Raw genomic sequence first — 14,557 nt, forward strand, 5'->3', positions numbered from 1 at the left:
ACCTGAATCCAAGTTGTTCAGGGCTTGTATGCCAATAGCAAGATCTTAAACATGGCCTTGTAGCATACTGGCATCCAATACAGCTTTTTCAACATAGTTGGCACATTCTTTCAATACCACACCCTTTCAGTAGCCTTGCTGCTTCATTCTGCACTAGCTGCGGCTTCTGAACCAAACTGAAGGGACTCTCCATATAGAGCACATTGCAGTCATTCAACTGGGAGGCTACCAATGCCTGGCAAGCCAATGCTATCCTGAACCAGGAGCAGCCATAACTGTCACACCAGCTAGCAGAAGGCAGTTCTAGCCACTGAAGCCACTTGGGCCTACAGTCAGAAATATGGATGCAGGAGCAACCCTAAGCTACGTACCTACCTACTGCTTCAGAGAAAGTGCAACTCCATGCAGAACATGCAACTGACCTATGTGCTAGACCTGGGGACTCCTCATCCCCAGAGCCTCCATCTTACCAAGATTCAAGCTCAGTTTATAGAATTAATTTATTTCAGGGATGTATTTGTTCTTTTAAAAGAAGCAAGTCTGCACAGATCACTAATGATTCCACACCTTAGGCTTCATAAAAATGTAATGAGCTAATACTCTGACTCCTTTTCCGTGGTTCACGGACGAAATACAAAAGGAATGGCAGGAAATAAGCTAACCGTTCTGCAAACGAAAACATGAAATCTTATACAGTCTGTGCCAAAGCGGCTGAGCAGATTATGTCATCGCCTACATGACAATTGTCAATATTGGTTAATATAGCGTTTAGATTCTTAGAACAAAAATTTGACCCTATTTAACATTTCCTAAATCCCTTTTCCATGCTTGAGCTTATTGTTCACTTAATGTGAACAAATCAGTTAGAGGTAAATTGTAATGTCAAATGCATAGTGGGAATAGTCAATAGGCTTAAGTATGCTGGAGTGTTGAGTCCAGGCCAAACTGGGATGCCATATATGTGTGACTGGTTCTTTAAGTACAAGGTCCACATAGCTCTTGGTTGTGAGTCTCGGAAGACCTTGCAGGCCATTTTCCACCTGGCCGGGGAGCGAGGAGCCCTCACTGACTCCAGCTTCAAAAGTTGAGCATGCTGAACAGACTCTAGGACTGGGCTATCATTTAGGAGGTTTGTTTGGACTGAGAAATATTTGTGTTTGTGTAAATTTTGGCAGAGAGCAGCATGTAGAATATGAGTTAAAGGGGCATGGCATTCTATATAATGTGGTGGAACACTGTTCTCCGTCTTTCAATTCAGTGCTGCTCCTGTCAATTTCACGTAATTGTGAGTAACTTTCCCTTTTAAGATTCTAGCCCCTTCAAAAATACAAAGCTGAACTTCATCTGTTTACAGCGGACTTAATTTTAAAGGGGCTTGAGATTAGGATTTAATATATAGTAGTACAAAAATACTGCTATAAGAAAACACTGAAGGCGTATGAAAGTGTTTTTCGTTGATGTATATGGAGCTACATGAAGAAGGCATAAAATGACAAGAGGTGTGGCCTAAAATGGAAATACATTTTGCTTTTTCATTACACCATGTACGGTAATAATAGATTATATTTAGTAGTCCTGCTGGGTAGTAGAGGGGAGGAAAACCTTAACGACTTTGCTCCACATTTCAAGGTCAGACAGAACTGTGAATGAAATACCATAGGGGTTTTTCTTTTTCTTTTTTAATAAATGTATTCCTTGTCTGTCCACTTACTGCCGAATTCAACACTAGAGGAAAAAAATCCGTAGCCCCTGAGCTGTTTTGTTTGATGTATGCAGTGTTGTGGTTATGAAAAACACTATTAATTCTTTCAGGTTGGCTTGATAACTTGACCTTATATGAGATCAGGAATCTCTGCCCTGAAGTGCTAAACTAAACTGTTGTAATTTTACTGATATCAGCTTAATAGCTTTTAAAAAACAGTAGTAAAACAATGAAGAAGCAATAAAAAAAATCTAAGAACATATTTAACCTTTGACCTTCTCAGAGAGAAGAGGGCATAGTTGTTAACAGAAACAGAGAAGGAGGAGAATTGGGATGGGTTTGATATTTTTCTCCAGTATAGTTTCTAGGTTGGCCTGATGCAAGAGGGGACAGTGCTCTTGCACTTTTCATAGGTATGTAGATGAGGGGAATTCAGCAGGTATAGCTTGTCATGCAAGCAAGATCTGCTGAAACCCCCTTTTCTACACAACTATAACAGATGTTGGAACCATGGGAGGTATTCAGCAAAGTTTTGCCCAGAGTAGACCCATTAGCATTAATAGACCTAACTTAGTCAAGTTCACTCATTTCAACGGATGTTCTCTGAGCAAACACAGTTCTCTTTTGCATCTGGAAATCCTAAGTATCTTCTGCAATACCAAACGGATTCCAATTTCCTAGTTATCTGAAATCTATTAAAAACATGCAGATCATGATAATGAAAACAGCACGCCACCAGCCCTTTCTTTAAAAGCAGCCAGTTCCCAAAAGCGACTGGAACAAGAAGGCCTTCATCTGCTGGTGGAAGGACAACAAGGAGGGAGCCAGTCCAACTTTTCTAGGGAGGGAGTTCTAAAGTCCGGGAGCAGCCAATGAGAAGGCCCTCTCCTGTGTCCCTACCTAGCATGGCTGTGAGGGTGGCGGGACCAAAAGAAGGTCCTCTTCCAAACATCTCAGAACCCGGGCAAGTTTGTAAGAGGAAATGCAGTCTTTCCGGTTAGGATATGAGCTGGCAATTCGTTATTAGTTGTGGGGACTGACAATAAACAGTGCAGTCTAGTTAAAGTTATTAATATATCGCTTGCATTGGAGAAAGTGAATAATAAAAAAAGAAAATTATGTGATTACCTTTTAACTGGCTGGAAAGTTAAACACTGCTTATTGTTGCTCTATTTAGAACACAGCACACTTTCTAGCTGTTACATTAACCAACAGGAAAATTGCTTCATCTTCTTCAGGGTTGCGTGTTTTGTGTTGTGTGTAATTAAAAACCTAATGAGAAACAGTGGTTTATTGCCTGACAAGAAATACAAGGTTGACTGATTTTACATGTCAGATGCTGACAAAGTGCAATGAAGAAACTAAAGAAGATGGGTGGCTGGGAAGCAAGCTGTTGTACACCTAGGCATAAAATAAAACCAAACATAAATTATGGACTTTCCCTAGAATCTAATAAACCACTGGGATGTAATCTTCATAGTTATATAGTCACCTATAGAACCCATTTGTTTTTGTGTCTAAAGTAACAACATGACTTAAAGTTCCATCCACAAATCATGTAAGACAGAATATTTGGACTTAAGCCAATAATAATATCATTGGATAGAGGGGCTAAGCAGAAATTCATTGGGAGAATGCTAGGAGGTTAATGACAGACACTTCCCAACCTTCAGAAGAGTAGTACAAAAATGTATCAATAACTGAGGATCATGGATGAAAACCATAATTTTTATTCTATTGACATTTTCAGCATTGACTTGATTTGGAAAAATTAGTAGAGAATGGTTTATACTTATTTATTTACTCATAAGTGTTTTGGATTGTGCATAAAACAAAATAAATTCAGTAAAAGGAAGTGTGTTGTTGCTTTGTAATGGCTGAAATATATTTGTATGGAACAGTATCATCATCATCATCAAAGTATAATCAGTACTGCATTATGAAGTACTATAAGACTCCAGTCTTAATGGGACTTTTTCAAGACTAGAAGGGTTTCACATACAGGCTGCAGTATTTAAATAGTTTAAATGAATTACATACTTAGAAGATTTCTCTATTGTGATCCAGTTGTATGTGTTTTATTTTTTTCTTGATTTTAAAAAAAACCAAATGTCACATGCTATTAATCACAAGGACTTGAGTCTCTCCAATAACCAGAAGGAGTCGATAGGATTGGCAGAAGGCCATTATAAACTGCAAAGCGATTAGTGAGGCCTTAGCTCTTTGGTAGACATATGTAATAGAAATTCTCACATAAGACTCAACTCAGTGGAACCATGGAACAATAAAAAGGCTACAGGGCCCATGGCCTCTGCTCTCCGATTCAGTAATGCAAAGTTAAAATGGAATTCACCAGGACCTGTCAGCTTTGAAACATCTCAGTTCAACTTTATTTCACCAAAGATCAAGTAGAGAAGGCTAATCTAGTTTTCTAGACACTTAAATCTCATTTTCCCAGGCAGCTTTACACTCCTGGTTTGTTTAAATGCGCTTTAAACAGAATATCTTATATTCCAATGTGTTTTGTTGTTGTTGTTGTTGTTTTAAGAACAGCAAATACAATAGAACCAAGTATATTGGTGTAATAGTTACTGTGGCCACCAAATAAAGAAAAGGCTTCTTAGCAACTGCTGAAAATCCAGAATGAGATGACTCTCTTATTAAAAAGTGAATACAATTTTGGACTCACACTTAATCATGTTAATAGTTTCTGACCATTTTGGATTCCCATTAAACGAATGTTTTAGATAGAAATATAGTATTTTGAAATAAGGCTTCCGTTTTCAGATACGTGGAAGTAATTTGTTTCAGCTAGTTAAAATTTGATTAGTGTCTTATATACAATTGGCCATTGTGCAGTTTCTTTTATGTTTTGCTTTCATATGAATGGTATCATACTATTCAACTATCCATCAACGTGATACAAGAACAAAGATTAAAAAGTCAAATTTACTCTACAAATTTCACTGCTAATTCTTTTATCTTATATTCTTAGAGGTATGCTTCATGTACATTCACAATATGAGATTTTCTTTCTTTCCTTAGATGCCAGTGTGCCACATTAACAGGATTGTAGCAAGATGACCAATATGTCTTCTTTCTTTACATATTCATTTTAGCTCCATATATTTGTTTGCTTCTGGCATTAGCCAATGATTTTCTATGCTAATAAATAAGTGCATTTTATGTGCTTCCACAAAGCAATGTTCCAGTATTGACATTGGAACTGCTGGCTTTGCAATTCTCTTAGTACTGGCTTTGCAGTACACCAAAGCAAATCTTAGGATGACAAGCATGTAGTGTAATTAGGACTTAACATTTCCACATGAATTTATTTATTTTTTTGAAATATAAATCCTAAGCATCATTCGGAATCAGTGCAGTTGTTCTGTTGCATGGGAAATTCCAATTGGAGTACAATGGGGCAGAAATTAAGTACTGGTAATAAAAATAACAGAATGTTATTTTCTCAGGTTCAATCTTAAAAGTTCTCTGTATAGCAAAAGACCTCTGTTGTGGACCTTTTAGAACTGTTACCAGTCAGCTAGATACTACTGGGCTGGATGAACCATAGATACTTGAAGGTAAGTCCCACTGAACTCAGGGGGACTTCTCAGAAGAATGCACAACCACTGTATGGCTACATTCACATGAATCAATGGAAGTGGTGTTGAGTAAAAAGGTCATTCAACAGGGTATGTCTTACATTTACAGGAGTCACTGTACCCCCTCCCAAAGGGCTAGTGTATAGTTAAGCCCTGTAAGAATATCCCATTTTTTCATTGCTGTGCCTTCCATATCCCCCCCCCCAAAAAAAAGACCTCATCATGATGTAGATAGAAGCTCTTGGGGAGGGAAGGGTTGGTTTATGGTGGTCTAGTGAATGTTTCTTCTACAGAATAATCACAGTATGTAATTCAGCCAAAGCTGGTAAAAGGCACTCCTAGATAATGAGGCCAGCTGGTCCTCTTCTTGGACAAAGATGGACCCAGAAACACCCACTGACAGTGAGCCTGTTCTTTCAGGAGAAGTATGACCCCATCCAAAGCAGATAATAGACCAATTATCTAGATTCAGGAACTACCCACCCAGAGTGCCTCCAGGATTCAGAGTCATATTTCACATTGAAACATTTCTCTGCACCATAGTGCTGATTTACAAAAAAACGTATCCCCCCCCCCATTTACATTATGTGAAGGAAACCATAGTAGTGAAATGCCAGCTGCTGGTGCTGGCAAGTCATAATTCTTGATTCAAAATCAAGTTCAATCCTGTACACTGGGAAATTGTATATAGTGCTCTTCTCCCAACTTGGCACAGTCAGGCATTATAGTTTCAATTTCTTCCTACTAGAGAAGTTTGTTAAGTAAAGCCTATACATGATGAGGCACATTGAAGGCTTGCTCTATTGTTACCAGAATGACTTTTCTTTACATGAGGAATTTATGTTCTTTACATGAAGCAGGGGAGCTAAGCCAAGAATCTAATGAAACCATGCCAATATTATAACCCACATCTTCCTTTAAAAAAAGTTCTTCTTTGACCTTGTTAAGCAGAAGACTTATGGAATGGCAGTGCATTCACTGGAAGTCAATTTAGCTGGGCAACTCCTTTGATCCACATCTTAGTTAAAGACCTACTGCTGACCTCCAGAGCTTTCTTGCTTGGCTGTGTCTCTGTGCTGCCTGCTTCCTTCAGGCATGTGAACCAGTGAAATGTAGCTGCAGTGGTGAATCTCTGAATATAAAACAAGCCACACTATTTATACACTTTGAACCATTTACTCCAGCATGGCCTCATTTGAGTCAGCAGAATTGCTTTGGAACAAGAGGTCTGAGAATTGCTACCATTGACTTGGATGACTTCTATAGGGTTTGGTGCCTAAATGCAGCCTTATTTCGAAGATAAATTGCCTTTAGAATTGCAATGGGGGTGGGTGGGAACAGCATGTAGTATTTTCTTGTGACTTGTTTCCAGCAAAGTTAGAGAAGTCCGGGTAAGTCTCAAAGACATGTAACATAATAACCTAAGAAATGGCCTTCAAATCAGTTTTAGAATATTCTTTAGACAGAAAAAAGTTCATGTAGCTATTTTTAAACTGCAGTGTCTGCTGCGAATGATCTTTGGAATATTATTGCAAGCCATTGGGGAGGTAGCCTTTGCCTTAATCCAAGCCATGTGTCAGTAATAAACAAACAGCTGACTTTTTATAGACATTTTACAATATGTGTATTGACAGAAGGACATTCTATATTTCAGTAGAATAATTTATGCCCTGTTTTCACTGTTATAGCAGCACAGTTTCAGCACTTCCTCTCTAAGGACTATATTTAATTCCCAGTGAGGTCAATGGAACGACAAACTACTGCATAAGGGTTTGGTAAACGCACAGTTTTACACATTTAAGCATAGACCTGCTATTGCTGAAAGGGAGTCAAATAAACCCACTAGTCTTTATATCTACCATGTTTATGTTGTTGGAGTTTCAGGGTCTCAACTGGCTTGCCTTGACTTAGTATCCTTACCCAGATGTTGTTGAATTACAACTATCATCATTCCGAATGTTGGAAATGATGGAAGTTGTTGTCCAGCAACATCTGGGAATAACCTAGAGACCCAAAAGAATTACTCGAAAGCTAGAGTGGATAAGATTACTTCAGACTAAAATGTGACTGGTTATGGTGAACCTGACAAATGACCTGCAATATAATCTAAAGCATGTTTACTCAAAAGTAAGTCCTACCTATTTCAATGAGACCAACTTCATCAAAATTGGGTTTAGAATTGGTCTTAATGATTCAAAGTCCTCCAGGAAGCTCTTGAGTATTTTCTGAGGAAAAAATACGTTTGCAAATGCTAATGTGATACTGGTTAGCAAGAAAGAGTATTTTATGTTGTATGACTTTAATGTTTTGTTTCTTTTATATCCCCAAATACTATTATTGATTTCTTTATTAAATTTCAACCCCATTCTTCTTCCCAAAAGATCCCAGGCCTGTGAAACTTGAACAATAAAGGTAAAGGTAAAGGGACCCCTGACCGTTAGGTCCAGTTACGGACAACTCAGGGGTTGCAGCACTCATCTCACTTTACTGGCCGAGGAAGCCAGCGTACAGCTTCCGGGTCATTGTGGCCAGCATGACTAAGCTGCTTCTGGTGAACCAGAGTGAACTAGAGCAGCACATGGAAACGCCATTTACCTTTCTGCCAGAGCGGTACCTATTTATCTACTTGCACTTTGTGCTTTTGAACTGCTAGGTTGGCAGGAGCTTGAACAATACAGTAACATATTTAAAACACTTAAAAATGTTTGAAGGCATTTAACATATCTAGAAACATCTAAAAGCAATCACATACATTCACAGTTGTTACCTTTAAGGTTGCCCTGGCCAGTATGTTTCAGCCATCAAATTATCTACCATTCACAACCAGTGGATTGAGTGAACTGCAACGTGACAATTTCCGTGGGCCCATCCACCCTTCTGCTTATCCAGTACCTAGAAAGCATGGGTCCAAAAGGTTTTCCACTTGTCTCATACTTTGTAGACATGGGTCTGAATGGTTTTCCATTTGTCCTGCTGCTTTCTCTAGGGAAACATACTTTTTACCACTAAATCGGAGCAAATGTCAATCCTTGGAAAACCCAACTGATGTTTGCTCTGATTCAGCAGCAAAGAGTGGGGTTTCCCTGTGGACGAGCCCCATGTCCAAGACTCACTTTAAAAGAGATGTTTAGCTAATATGTGTTCATTTAAGCAGTCTTAGAGGCATACAGTTGCTTGAGATATATAGTGCAGTAAATGGGGAGAAGAGGTCCAAGAGGAATGAATTGTTTCAAGTGGAGAGTGGCTCATCTCCTGTGCAATGGCAGTAGGAACCCAGGAGTTGCGTAGGGAGAAGTAGGCAAGACAGCATATAATTGAAGCCTAAGGCAGTAGCCACTGAAAGCTTATTTGTTCCACGTTTCAGTTTTCTCTGGCATCATTTTATAAAGTTTTTAGCTGCAAGCACCACATCTTCCATGGGGAGGATGTGTTCCCTCCTCCAGACACATCTGAAGATTGCTCCCTACTTTTTATGTTCCACAGGAAGCATTAGTAGAAGTGTTTGTGCTTCTTCTCTCCCTGCACTGAAAGAACATTACACAACATCTGAAACCGAGTGAGATGAGTTTTCAAGCTGTTGTTAATATTTTTGGGGCGGGAGGGGGGGGACAAAGTTGCAGATATAATTTATTTTTATAACCTTAGGACAAAGCCAGTTTATGGTGATGGCCAAGAACAGCATCCATGTATCAGAGTAGCACAGGCGTGATGAGTTCTCAACTCACCTCTGACTATGACAATGCTCTCTGTGTCAGCCCAGAACTACATGCAAAGCTGAATGCAGTACTATTTAATACATTTTTAGGCCTAGAGCTTAATCTCAACTTGCTAAATGGAATTTGCTTTTAATTTACAATTTAAAAACTTGTGAGCTACTGTTTTACTGATATTTTATTACGGTGATACGTTAATTACTGTATTTTTTGCTCTATAAGACTCACTTTTTCCCTCCTAAAAAGTAAGGGGAAATGTGTGTGCGTCTTATGGAGCGAATGCAGGCTGCGCAGCTATCCCAGAAGCCAGAACAGCAAGAGGGATTGCTGCTTTCACTGCGCAGCGATCCCTCTTGCTGTTCTGGCTTCTGAGATTCAGAATATTTTTTTTCTTGTTTTCCTCCTCCAAAAACTAGGTGCATCTTGTGGTCTGGTGCGTCTTATAGAGCGAAAAATACGGTATTTCAAGTGATGCGCTAAACTGCCTTGGGAGCATTATTGAAATTCCTTCCTTCCTTCCATTCCTCTATTTCACCTGACTTTTTATTCCATCTAGTTTGGGGTGCCAATGCAGTGGTTGAAGACCAATGGGCCTTTATACTCATACAAAGGGCTGCAGAATCTTGGGGAAATGATCATAGTTCATTAACGACATTAAAGCTATACAATGCTGATGTTAGGACTCACATACTTTCTTTGGCCCTCCCAAATTGACTATGTAGGTACCCTGCCGCATTAAAGAAAACACACCACAACTTTTCTTATTACTCTACAGCAATGATGGGACCTCTCAATGATGCTGATGCAACCAACCTTCTGGGTAATAATGCGAGAGAGAAAGAAAAAAGTCAAAAATCCTGTTGAACTTGTTATATATGTTGTCACAAAAGACAATAGTGTTAATTGGACAAATACTCCACACCCCACATGCACTGGAACAATAGTTTCAATTCTGTTTACTTTTGTATTAAAATTATTAACAAAATGCATTAATTTTAAAAGTGAGAGCGAGCAAGTCCATCTTAAATAGCATGTGTTTTGCATCAAAATGGGAAACTTGTCATATGTGAGTAGAAAAGGGCCTGAATCAGAGCTAGTACTGAGGCTACAAGTAATAGGTTCCTGCATGCTATAATTAAGCAATCTCTGAATCTGAGTCAAAGTGATATGTAAGATAAGGAAGGTGGGGGGGGGGGACTAAGAGCCTTGGTTTTTTTACTGAACAACTCCAATGAGGTAGTGAATAAGGCTACAGTTCTTTGTACATGTACTTGGGAGTCAATTCTTTCAGGTAACAAACATAGGATTGCTTAGTAAGTTTGAATAACCAAGAATGAGAACTTTCAGAATGATAGTTATATTAGTCTGTTGGAGAACAACAAAGAGTCTTGTGGCATCTCAAAGATTTCTAAATATATGTGGAATGCTGTGTTTTGCAGCATCCCCCCCCCAAAAAAAAACCATATTCTATTCCAAATTGAGAAAAATAAAGGCATAGCTGTGTTTTAAGCTGGTAATACGCACAAAGCCTTCCTGGGCTGTCATCCACTTCTTCAGATGCAAGAGTGGACGCTATGACCTCAACAAAGACAATCCAACCCATGCTCACATGTAAAGAGTACATTTCAAATGATACTCTGCCTTGCATCTTCCATCAGATGTGTTGAGGGTGATATGTGATAGTTTAGATGTCAGAGTACATAACTTTGCTTGTAAAAGGATGGCTGCAATTACTCAGATCAGGTTTTTCTTTTTTTTATTGCTGCTTTTACAATTATCTCCCCAGGATAATGTGATTCCCGAGCTTCCAAAATGAGGCAATCACAGAGATTTTATAGACGAATCATTCTTCCTCTTTATTTATTATTGCCGTTTCAAAATAAATGCTGCCTGCGATCCGAGAATGGACTGGGCTACTGCTTGATTACCTAACCCATCGGGGCCCTTGCCAACATTAATCAGCATATCATTTACCTCAGAGATCCGAAATGCTAAGCTAAACATGGCATTTATTTCCACATTACTGCATCTTGAAAGGCGCAAGAGCCTCTGTGAGGGGCTCTTAAAAAGGAGCGATGGGGAACAATTCTTATGAGATGCCGCAAAACTCCAGAAGCACAGGCACGTGAATGATTACTCAAAAGGATTTGAAGTGGCCAAACTTTATGTACACACAAAGCGGGAGCATTTCTTGTTTCTGAGTCACAGGCCAGCAAGACCTTTAACCTCCACGCCATAGATCTCTTACCCAAGCAAATTACTTACACTGGACTACTTCATAAACAATGGAAGCTTTAAGTGCCCCACCAGGCATTACAAATAAGGCACAGTTCTGCTTGTGCAGAATTTCATTGAGATTGAAATGAGTCTCCTCAGGATGTTGGTTTAAACCTTTTAAATAATGCTTCACTGGTGACCTTGGAGTTAATATATTTAATCTGAGATGGGCACTAAGATTTCTAACCTGTATAGCTCTCTAAAATGTCCTGCAATTAAAATACCCATTCTAAAATAGGATATATCTCAGTTTCAGTCCATACTGGGAGTAAGAGAGGGATGTGAGACCTGTGGGTATAGTGTGATATAAAAAATAATAATAAATAAAATTATTTTGTGCTATATTTTAAGACCATGGCCACCAGTGAGTGGCACTGATGAGGACAAACTCAATGAGGGTAGTTTCATGACAAACTCAAGGAAAGAGTTTCATACAGTACATAATTAACCTGTGGAATGCCTCAACCACTGGATGTTGTGGCCACATTAGATGGGTTTTAAAAAATATAATGCAAATTCATGGAAGGTAGATCTATGGATATTTTTGAGCTCTGATAGCTCAGTGAAACTTCCATACTCGGATACAGTAATATATATTTCATATTAAAAGAAACTAGACTGAAACAACATGGGGCATCTACCACCACAACCATTATCATGCTCCACTTGCATATTTCCTGGAGATAGATTGCAGACCACTACTGAGACAGAGGCTAAATGGATATTTGCTCCAATCCAGTATGGCTTGCGTTCTTATGGGGAACCGGTTATCAGCTGCAGTCTTGGGTGGGGAGAGTCCAGTTCATGTAGTGCAGAGGTCATAATCAATGATGGGTGGTGTTCACTGGGCTTGGTAGGGTGTAAGGCAGGCAGACCAATGATAGGAAGAGCCAGAGCCAATGACAGGGGGAACCAATTTATTCTAGTTTTGTTCTTATCCTCCTCTCCGCTTTCAACAAGGGCAACACTGAGCCTAAGTGGAAGGCTGCTGATGGTGAGTGCCATACCTTGGAGTGGTTATAAATAAAAAGGAAGGCAGGTGGGCTGGCCAGGGGAAGTCTGAGTTTTGTGGCGCAGTTCCCCTTTGTCCAAATGGACCAGTCTCCACTGGAAAGCTGTGCCTGAACAGAGAAATCTGGCAGCCAGCACTGCATGGACCGATGATGTCACTAGCCTGCACAGATGGCTGTAGTGTCTCTACAACTGTCATATTATAACTCCAGAACAATGTGAACGGGCACCGTACACACTTCAGACACCAACTGTTGACATGGGGTGTTCCTAGGCTGGAACTCAGTGCAATCAACACACAAAATTAATTGAAAACAGCATTTTGTTCAATAATTTTCAAAACCAAATATTGTTTCGAATTCACATTCCCAAACAAAAGTGAACATTAAACACACACAAACACACCAGTAGTGAGAATATACCATTCTTCTCTGAGATAGCACATTCTTTGTTATTTCACCAAGCAAATGTCACAGGTGTTAACCCTTCCATGTTAAACATCTAAAACCAATTCTTAAACCTAGCAATGTCTTCTCTAGCATTCCCTCCACACTTTTTTTTGTTCTCTCCTGTTTTATTACTCTTCTTTCAGTATTAATGCCTGTTTTCCTCCTCCTCCTTCATCTGTTGCTTGCCATCTCCTGTTGCCATAAAGTATATCGCCAAACTACATATCCACTGGGGGAGGTGATTTATTAGATGGAACAGGCAGACTATTGGTGATCATCAAGAAGAAGTAAAACAGACCAAGAGCTTTTGGAAACTATAAATACTTTGCAAATGGGTGAAAGGGATTAAGGGAATACATTCTTGGGAGATTTAATGTTCCAGAGATCTAAAAGTCCACATTTGTGGCCAAATGACCCTAATTTTCATTTTGCAAATTCCCTTCTAAACCATCTTAAGCTGCGATTCTTTACATATCTCTGGGAGTAAGCCCCATTGAACACAATGGGACTTTTGAATAGAGATGTATAGGATTGTGCTGCAAACAGTATTGCATAGTAAAATATTTTCCTTTTCTAGCAATTATAAATAGAAATACTGAATACTTTGGGCAATGTAATTAATAAGCAATTCAATCATTTCCCCCTGATTATTAATTTCTGTACCTACGACATTTGGCAAGTCTGCAGATTTTTTACATCTTCCACAAACCAGTTTATTATGTCGTGTAATTCTTTTGGGGCAAAAATAGTATTTACCCTAACCAAGGCTGAATTTGAGGGCAGAATGTATCCAGAATTATATTGCGCTACCTCAGTAACCTCCTTCCAGCCAGCATTATCCACTAATAAAAGTGCATATGCCAATAGAAAGCAAAACTTATTCAACTGCAACGATTAACATTTTAAATAAATCAAAATAAGTTCTCGATCAATGGGACACAGAATATTAAGTAATAAACGTATGCTGAATTTTCAGATCCAGACAATGAAATCTAAACATGGCTCATTTTACTCTTACATCTGCCTGTGTTTGTTTATTTAATTATTGTATTTATATACCGACGAGTTTTCTGCCAAAGCAATTTACAATTTTAAAATGCTAAAACAAATAAATGATATAAAACATGAAGTTGGCCCTTTGGGGAGAAGGGGCAGTCTGCCCAGAGCAGGCCGTGATGATGTCTTTGCCCTGTCGCCACCATTCTTTTTCCTTCCCACTAGACAGATGTTGTCCAGATGCTTTATAATAAGATTATTTTTAAATGATAAATGTGCTAAATATACACATTCAGTGTATAAAGGATAAACAAATTACCTCCTCATTTGCTCTGTTTCCACATAGCAAACATTTATCCACACCAAGGCAAATTTCTCCCTCCCTCGGAATGAGCTATTGGCCCCCTCAGTACTGGCTTTCAAAAAGAAGCCTTGATGCCCAGTTGTTCCAACTGACTTTTAGTGAAGGTGACTTTCGGGTTGCTCCTGTTTTAGAATATACAGTGGTACCTCGGGTTACATACGCTTCAGGTTACATACGCTTCAGGTTACACACTCTGCTAACCCAGAAATAGTGCTTCAGGTTAAGAACTTTGTTTCAGGATAAGAACAGAAATCGGGCTCCGGCAGCGCAGTAGCAGCAGGAGGCCCCATTAGCTAAAGTGGTGCTTCAGGTTACGAACAGTTTTAGGTTAAGAACGGACCTCTGGAACGAATTAAGTACTTAACCTGAGATACCACTGTCCATTGTAATCTGCTATTTCTTGATACTTTGGCTATGCTAGGCTGTTTTTCCCCCAAAAA

Source organism: Podarcis tiliguerta, assembly GCF_965153285.1.
Source record: "Podarcis tiliguerta genome assembly, chromosome: 9".
Classification (NCBI taxonomy): Eukaryota; Metazoa; Chordata; class Lepidosauria; order Squamata; family Lacertidae; genus Podarcis; species Podarcis tiliguerta.